The 9548-nt window shown below is 44.1% G+C and overlaps 1 long non-coding RNA gene across 1 annotated transcript; it reads left to right on the top strand.

Moving 5' to 3' along the window:
* Positions 1 to 1470: 1470 nt before the first annotated feature.
* LOC129624467 (uncharacterized) lies at positions 1471 to 3744 on the top strand. The gene is made up of 3 exons (XR_008700971.1): positions 1471 to 1630; positions 1716 to 1819; positions 3488 to 3744. It is a non-coding gene; the product is annotated as an uncharacterized LOC129624467 (long non-coding RNA).
* The last annotated feature ends 5804 nt before the right edge of the window (positions 3745 to 9548 follow it).

The following is a 9548-nucleotide window of genomic DNA, read 5'->3' on the forward strand; positions in this document are numbered from 1 at the left end:
TGGACACGGTGAAAGAGTAGCTTCCTTGGGGGTTTGAGAGCTGGACAGCCAGAGCAGAAGGGAGCTTAGAGGAGCACAGGAAGACAGCTTCCACCCCAGAGGCTGTTCGCTTCCCCTTCCTCTTCCTTCTTCTAGTTCAACAAAGCCCAAGGCCTGGGAATTGTAGCCAAACCTACTGGCTGATGTAGAAAAAGGGGCAAGAGGATTCCAGACACCAACTCACATGTCCACTAGGGTTGAGCTCTCGTGTGATTTATAAATCCACATGGTTACTGGGGTTTCCTTGATGGCTCAGTGGGTAAAGGATCCTCCTGCAATGCAGGAGACACAGGAGTTGGCGGGTTCAACCCCTGGGGACTCCACGCTTTCACTATGGAGGGCCAGGTTTCAATCCCTGGTTGGGGAACAAAGATCCCGCAAGCCACGTGGTCCAAACAAACAAAAAAAACTTTTATTTTGCAATAATTCGAGACAGAAAACTGGAAATAGTATGGAGGGTTTTCATATTCCCTCACCCAGCTTCCCCTAATGTTTACGTCTTACATAATCATAGTACAATGATCAAAACCAGGACATTAGCTTTGGTGTAAAACTTCAAACTATGGGTTTATTATTTGCAGCTCATCAGTTTTTCTACCAACTGCCCCCTTTTTTGTCCCAGGATCCCACATCATGTTTAGATGTTACTTCTTAGTTTTTCCCAGTCTGTGACAGTTCCTCAGGGTTTACGTGTTCACTTTCATGATTTTATCACTACTGAAAAACACCAATCTGCTATTTTGTAGAATGTCCCTCTACCTGGGTTGGTGTGTCTGTTCATGATGAGTTTTTAGCAAGGATACAACAGAAAGGATGTGCCCTTCTCAGTGTATCATGTCCAGAGATTCATGATGTTGAGAATTCTCATTGCTGGTGAGGTTTACCTTCCTCCTCTGCCTAACAGACTAAGTAAAGTTACTATTTTTCCTTTTTCAGTTAATACATATGTGGAGCGGGGGTAGGGGGTGGGGAATGCTGTCTTAAACTTGAAACTACCCTGCTAAATACTGTCTTCAAAGCTCCAGAGTTTTTTCTTCACTCCTTTCCTCTGTGGTTATATTATTCATTGTTAATATTTAGGTTAATTTGTTACCGCTTACATTTTTTTTTGAGGGGGGGCTTTCTTCCATATCCTGTTTGTTTGTTTGATTTTAATTTACATATAGCAAATTTCATTCTTCGTGATGTACAGGTCTATCTATGGGTTTTGACAAATGCAAGGAGCAGTTACGATACAGAATAATTCTATCACAAAAATGCCCTTAAGCTTCCTCTTTACGGTCAGCCCCTCCCTGTACTTTGTCGCCTAGTGATCACTGACCTGTTTTCTGTCCCTACACAAAGTATGTCCTTTTCCAGAATGTTAAATAAATGGAAACATATAATAGTCTTTTGGATCCGGTTTGTTACATTTGGCCAAAGGCATCTAAGAGTCATCCATTATATTGCATGGATCAATAACTTGTTCCTTTTTATTGCTGAGTAATATTCCATGCTTGGCACCTCAGGCTGCGGCTGCCATAACTGTCTGCCGAAAGTCAAAGCTGGATATTGCAGAGGGAAAAATGATGCCTGCCCTGCTGGTTTGGTGGTACTTTGGATTCTGGTCTTCATCAGTCTGTCTGCTCCTGTTTATTTTTTGAATTCCTCAACAGCTGCTGTGTCCTTCTGTCCAGGTTTTATAAGGGCAGTCCACAGGAGAGTCTGGGTGGAGGATCCGCTTACCATCTTACTACAACTGGACCCTCGTCCATTGTCTTTCTGCTCTTAAAAGTCTGAGGTCAGTGTGTTTCCTGATCCTGGTGTTTGACCTGTTTTATCTTTATGGAAAACCCGTTGGGTCTTGTTTGGTCCCAGTGTCTGGAAGTTCCCCGGTGATGTTCCTCGGTCCGTTTTCATCCATTGTGTTGGGTACTTGGTGGACACTTTGATTCTGGAATCTCATGTACTTCTGTTCTGGGAAAGCTTCTTGAATAGGCAACCAGCAGTTGCCTCTTTTCTATTTCTCTTTCCTCTATTTCGTAGACTTCCATTATTTAAACATCACGCTTACTGGACTCACCCTCTGTTTTTCCTTTCTCTAATGTTTTAGGTTTTTTTGCTCTGGTTTCTGAGATACTTCCCACTAATGTTTTTCCCTGCCTCTCTTACTTAATTTGTCATCTGTGCGTTCATGTTTTTAATTCCCAAAGCTCTTTCTGCTGTTGTTCTCTACATGTTTCTTTTTAAAATAGCTCTGTTTCTTTTGCATACATCCTCTCTCATGTCTCTGAGGATACTAATTATTTGGGGGAAAGTTCTCTTCTCCCTGCATAATCTCCCAGTTGCCTTTTTCTCTTGTTTTATATCTGTCTTCATGATAGAGTTAGAACTGAAAAATCTAACTGGAAACTCTGAGCTCCAGACTGGATTGGTGGAGAGTGAGCTTTCCTGTAGGGTGAGCTGGCTGTGCACATTCCCTAGTTTCAGGATCTCTGGCTTGTTTCTCTTGGCCTGGTCAGATTCCCCATGGCAGAACTTGAGCCTCCCGCCTGGAAGCTTCAGCTCTGTGTTCTGGGAGCTAGGCTGGGGGAGGAGGGTGGGAAGTCTCAGCGCTCCACGGTCATCGTGTGAACAGTCATTTGCTCTTCTTGGTTTTGACATGACACTTGCAGCTTCTATCTTTCACTCCTAAGAGAGGGAAAGCTCGAGAGTCTGATCAGATAGCGGAAAAGCTGTTTGCCAGGGGCCCTGAGTAGGGGGAGCAATCTGGAGATCTGTATCTTGGGGTTTTCACCCAGTCCTTCCTTCAGCCACCCTCTTTGTGTCTCCATCTCCAGGGGCACCGGTGGTGCCTGAGCTTTGTGAGCGTCCCGGCGTGTGAAGGGCACTCACCCTTAGCTTTATCTCCTGCCAGCTCCAGGCTGTCAGGCCTTCGTCACTCACTCCTCTGCCTCCCAGCTTCTATCATTTTCTTGCTATCATTGCCTCTCTTGTCCCGCCTGTCCTTTGGGGTATGTGTCTTTAAAACATTTCTTTACGATAGTTTTAGTGTGTTTTGGGAGGGAGCAAGTTAGATGTATATACATATATTCTTGCATCCAAAAGCGGAGGTCTAGAATTTTTTTTTCCCTAGTCAAGATTTAAAATTTCTTCTATTTAGAGTGAGACAGACCTGGGAAATCCAAAGTGTTAGTTTTACAGTTTATTAATTAGCAATTATTTTAACAAGGTGAAAGGAAAAAAATATCAACCAACTATAATTAATTAGAACAACCAAAAATCATCTCTGCAGTCAGTGCGACTTCTAGACCAGTATTTTATAAAGAAAATAGGTTTGTACCCAGTCATCAAGAGTTCAAATCCCAACCTGGTCACTTAATAACTTCTGTAGAACATATATTTAATGTTGTATATATATATTTGTATATATATGTTGTATATAATGTATATATATATTTCATAACAGAAATTACTGTTCGGGGCTCACATGGGACTTGGACACCATCTGGACTTTTCCAGGCCTCAGATGGACACGGGACTTCTGCAGAGCCACTCAGAGCAGTTGTTGAAGGTCAGCTTTAGAACCTGGGGCCCAGGTTCTCTTTGTTCTTCTGTACACCACAGTGTCCCTAATCATCACTGCCAAGTAACATTTTAAAAATACTTTTATTCTGAACTAGATTAAGATTCATAAAAAGTTGCAAAATAGTACAGAGAATTCCCATGTACACGTCACTCAGTTTCACCTGCAATCTTTATATAACAATAGTTCATTGTCAAAACCAGGAGCCTGATGTTGGTACAATGTCTTAAGTCAGATACAGACCTCCAAGTCACATTTTAAAGACACAAGTTTGTGTACTCTGCTAAACCAAAGCCAGAAAAAGACCCATTCTTTCTGTATTAAGGACCTTGTGTTCTGAATAGACATACAAAGATAACTCACCAAATAACAGCACTCAGATACAATTCCAAATATGTTTTAGGGCCTTTTTTTCAGAAAAGTGAGGAGTGGTGGAGAAGCAAGAGTGGGCTTTTAAATCAGACAAATCTTGATCTGAATTCAGCTTTGCTGCTTCAGATTTATGAGTCCCTGGGCAAGGAATTTCCCCCAACCTTATTTTACTGATATAAAAATGGTAACTATTATTATTTACTTCTTACTGTGGTGAGAATTAAGTTATATATATTATAGTCTACAACAGTGCTTGACATGTAGTAGATAATCAAAAATAGTCACCATAATAATTATGGAAAAAATCACAATCCTTTAATAATCATAATTTTCTAGTTGCCCACTCGATTTTGAGTCCAGCTCACATATCGTGTAGGTCTTCCTCTCTCTTGATTTACTCTGTGAGGGTTTCGGTGGAAATCAAAGAATCAGCAGCAGTTCCTTGTGAAGAAAGGAACACCTGGAGAGGACAAAATGACTTCCCCAAATCAACAACATGGGTGGTTCCTCAGATCCTCCACCTCCCACCTCAGCATTAAAATAATGTATGGGAGGTTGTCAAAGATGTAACTAAATGCAAGTCATTTACCTATTCTTTTAAAGAAGCCTCTGGAAAGGGGACTATGATTCTTTCAGGTGTAGTAAAAGGTTGGGGTGTGTATCTGACAGCCACAGCAATGACGCTTAGGTCACACTCACGGTATCAGTTTACACCCAGTTCTCCTCAAGCCTGAGGTAAGATATTTGCTCCCCTGGGGCTTCTTGGTGGCTCAGATGGTAAAGAATCCGCCTGCAATGCTGGAGACCTGGGATCAGTCCCTGGGTTGGGAAGATCCCCTGGAGAAGGAGTAGCTACTCACTCCAGTATTCTTGCCTGGAGGAGTCCATGGACAGAGAAGCCTGGTGGGCCAGATCCCTGGTCTGGGAAGATCCTTCATGCTGTGGAGCAACTAAGCCCGTGCACCACAACTGTTGAAACCTGTGCTCTAGAGCCCGGAGCCACAACTACTGAAGCCCACCTGTGCTAGAGGCCACTTCTGCAACAAGAGAAGCCACTGCAGCGAGAAGCCCATGCCCCGTAACTGGAGAGCAGCTCCTGCTTGCCGCGACTAGAGAAAAGCCCGGGCAGCGGTGAAGACCCAGCACAGTGAAAAATAAATAAAATTTAAAAAAGATCTTTGCTCCCCAGCTGCACATGAAAGTCCAAGAGGCTCACCCCAAAGAGGACATTTTCATCACAGACCCAGTAAGAATGCTTTGCAATCTAGAAACCCGTGCACATTTCTAAACTGAACTTTATTAGATCGAACAAAAACACGAAGGTCTCATTTGGCAGGTGCTTATCCGCCGAGCATCCTGCTTCCCACCGCACCGGAGCTCCCCACCTGCCTGACTCTGGCTTGAATTTCCTGCCCTTGGCAGCTACAGAAAGAGGGGCTCACAAATGCTCACAAACTGGCCAGCTACCAGTTTGGCCTCAGAACAAGGAAGGAGCTCTGCCTGGCAATGTGGTCATTTAAGTCGTAAAGTCATGATTTTCCTTTGTGGATTGGGGTGTTTCTCCAGTGACCCGGACTAATAGGTCTCAGACCTGGCTGGACAAAAACTTCATGTGGGTCCATCCAGGCAGGCAGATGGTAAGACAGGACTTGAGATAAAGGGAAAGCAACTTGGTGATCCTGTCTCTTTTCTCTTTCCTACGGGATGTCATTGGAAGGAATAACTTCCAGGCCTTCTTTCTATCTCCAACCCTGTCCCCCAACTCCCAACCCTCTTCACCTCCCGAAAGATCACATTTCCTCCCGCCTGTTTATCTCTTGTCTGTGTGGGTTTTTTTCAAAACCAAAAGCTCAAGTATGGCTTTTGGTAGCTTAATAGAAATGCTAATTCAGGAAGATATCTTGGGACTTCCCTGGTATTAGTTTCACCTTCCAAAGCAGAGGGTGCTAGTTCAAGCCTTAGTTGGGGAACTAAGACCCCACCAAAACATCAAACAGAAGCAACACTGTAACAAATTCAATAAGGACTTGGAAAAAAATAAGAAAGAAAATCTCTCTTTTTGAATCATGCAATTCACATAACCAGAATATCCTAAAAGAAATTAGGCTGTGTCTAAATGAACTGTGCGGTAAGTGCTGTAATATATGCAGAGACATGGTTTGTTATGAGCTGAATTGCACCTTATTCCCCAATTCCTGTGTTGAAGCCTTAACCCCCGGAACCTCAGAACGTGGCTGTATTTGAAGACAGAGTCTTTAAACAGGTGATTAAATGAAAACGAGGCCATTAGGCAGGGCCGTAATCACATGACTCATGTCCTCATGAGAACAGGTGATTAAGACACAGACATCAACGTATGCAGAGAGAAGACTGTGAGGACGCGGGGAGAAGGGGGCATCTGCAGCCAAAGGGAGCCGCTTCATAGGAAACCAGCCCTGCTGGCACTTTGACCTTGGACTTCTAGCCTCCAGACAGGAAGACAATACAATTCTATTGTTTAAGCCACCAGGTCTGTGGTTCTTTGTTACAGGAGTAGCAGACTGATCTGGGCTTTAATCATAGCTGTGCTGTGATTTTAATCAATTTGCAAAAGTTATTGTGAATAACATTTTTTAAATTGCCATGTAAATTAAGTGTGCTTTTTGTTTTATTTTTTTCAACAGCTTAATTGAGAGGTATTTACCATACAATTATCTGTGTATATTGACACTTTAAATATACAATTTGATACAACCACATATATCTTCTCTCATGAAACCATCATCATGGTCAAGATAATGAACATATCTGTCATCTTCAAAAGTTTCCTCAAGCTCCTGTGTTGTCTGCCTGTCCCTCCCTTTCCCTCCCCTTATTCCTAGGCCATTACTCAATCTCCTTTCTGTCACTGTAGATTAGTCTGCCATTTCTAGAGTTTTATAGAAATGGAATCATATATTATGACTCTTTTTTTCTTTAACTTATTACACTTTGCTTAATGATTTGGAAATTCAGCCAGGTCATTGTGTATATCAAGAATCCATTCCTTTTTCATGGCTGAGTAGTATTCCTTGGGATGGACCACTACAGTTTATCCATTTATTTGCAAAAGGACTCATTAAGGCTTGTTTATAGTTTCTTTCTAATAAAATGTTTTCACTTATTAATAGGAGTATAAGGTGATTAAATGCTGCATTGCTTTTACTGTCTTATCCATGTTATTTTATTTTAAAAATATGAAAATAATTATAATAGCTCTGCCACTTACTAGGTAGGAGACAGCTGAGCCTCAATTTCCCAGCCTGAAAAATAGAGATAATAAATCTACTTTAGGAGGTTGCTTTCAGAGCTAAACGACCATGTTAGTTGCTCAATAATGTTATTTATTGTCATCATCATCATTGTCATCTCTGGTTATTCCCCTCCTTCTATTAATATTTGTTCATTTAAAAATCTCATCTGCTGTGGTTCTCTTTATATGTGTTTTGTGATATATTAATAGAGTGTTTATAAAATTTAGGAATAAGTATTGTTTATAAAATTTAGGAATAAGTATAACCATTGAGGGTAGATGTTCAAAAACTTTGAGATGGACATATAGTAAAGATAGTTGAGGGATCACCATTTTTGGCTGGATGAAGTGCCCCTATTTTGTTCTTCTCCAGAACATCCTGCTGTTTTGTCATCATCGATTATGTTCCTCACAGATAACATGAGAGCAGGGACTGTGATTCGGTCAGGGTTAAGTTGCAGACAACAGACTCCGCTTCAGTCAGTTTTAGCCGAAGTGGACTTACTGTAGGCTGTCGGCTTGTAGCACAGATTCCTAAATTTTAGCGTGCATCAGAATCACCAGGAAGCCTTGTTAAAGCCAAGATTCCTGGGCCACACTGCCAGAGGCAGTAGGTCTGGGGTGAGGCCCAGGAATTTACACTTTTAACGGGTTCCCAGGTCCTGCCCATACTGCTGGTCCAGTGACCCCTGTCTTTGAGAACCACTGGGTTACAGGATGGTGGTGAATGCTGGAGAGGGAAGCTGCAGACAGGGCCTCCAGGTCCAGCTGCAAAACTGGCCTGGGCAGGTAGTTGCTGCCCAAACCACACTGCGTCTGCTGCAGACAGGAAGGCTGCTGAACAGGAAGCTGTGCTGGGCCACTCAGCACTCGTGAGGTTGGAGACTGACCAAACACTAGTGCCTCTGTCACTCCTGCTGGAGAGGCTCCAAGCCTCCCCCACCTCTGTGCTTCCGGAGGCCACTGACACGCTCACATGCCTCCTGGAGCTGGGAGTCAACCTGGAATAAGACGCTGCTGTTATGATAATTGACCTGGGAGGTTACTTACAAAAACCCCAAGGCAGGGGAGTTGGAAGATCTCTAGCGTTGCAGACTTGAGCACACGGGAAGTCTCCCTAAGAGGTTGGAGAGGTTTTGAGTGAGGCAGGAGCAGCATCTGCTGTGGCTGCTAAACATATCTTTAAAGATTTATTTATTTACTTATTTATTTTGACTACGGTAGGTCTTTATTGCTGCACGCGGAATCACAGTCCTTGCTCTCATGCTGTCCATGAGGAACATAATCAATGATGACAAAACAGCAGGATGTCCTGGAGAGGAGCAATAGAGGATGAGTCCATTTGGCTTTCTCTGGTTGCAGCGAGCGGAGACTACTCTTCCTCACGGTGCACAGGCTTCTCATGCTGGTGGCTTCTCATGCTGGTGGCTTCTCTTGTTGCAGAGCACAGGCTCTAGGGCGTGTGGGCTTCCGTGATTGCAGCTCCTGAGCTCAGTAGTTGTGGCTCGAGGACTCTAGGGAGCTGGCTCAGTAGTTGTGGCACACGGGCTTAGCTGCTCCTAGGCATGTGGGCTCTTCCCGAACCAGGGATAGAACCAGGTGCTTTGCACTGCAAGACAGATTCTTAACCACTGGACCCCCAGGGAAGCTGGAGGACCCCCAGGGAAGCTGGAGGACCCCCAGGGAAGCTGTAGTTTTCATTGGTTCAGGGCCTGGTTCCAGCTCCCTCCTGCCACCTCCTTTCCATACCTGCTATCCTCAGTCATGCCTCTACACTGTGCTTTTGGGTCTTGGTGGAGGGTTTACCTGCCTCCCTGCTGGGGACTGCTCTCTGCCTGTTCCAGTGATAAGGTGGACTCCTTGAACACACTAGCTATCCAGGGGAGCAGCATGTTGGCAACAAGTCTGCCAGACACTGCGCCCACCTAGGAGGGGGCCACTTGGCTCCCAGTTATCTAAGTCACTGCGTCTCTCCCCAGAGACATCTCTCCAAACATCCTCTCTCCATATCCTCAGCCTCAGAGCCTGGAACCCAGGTGTGCCGCCTCTCTCCAGCCTCTGATTCCATCCTTAGAAAGCAGACCTGACATCCCACCACCCAGAGGAGTTGCAGAGGGGTTTGCAGCGAACCCTCTCACCTGCAGGTCTCACAGTCATTTCCAAGGTACCCTTTGGGCAATTGATGCCAATGGTCAGGTTGCCTGGTGACTAGCTTAGGTCAGTGTCTTTTCAGAAGATTCTAAGCCTCGTGAGTAGGAGCCTGGAGGTACGATTGTTGTTGTTGTTCAGTCTTTCAGTTGT

The sequence above is a fragment of the Bubalus kerabau genome, chromosome 12 (genome assembly GCF_029407905.1).
Source record: "Bubalus kerabau isolate K-KA32 ecotype Philippines breed swamp buffalo chromosome 12, PCC_UOA_SB_1v2, whole genome shotgun sequence".
NCBI lineage: Eukaryota > Metazoa > Chordata > Mammalia > Artiodactyla > Bovidae > Bubalus > Bubalus kerabau.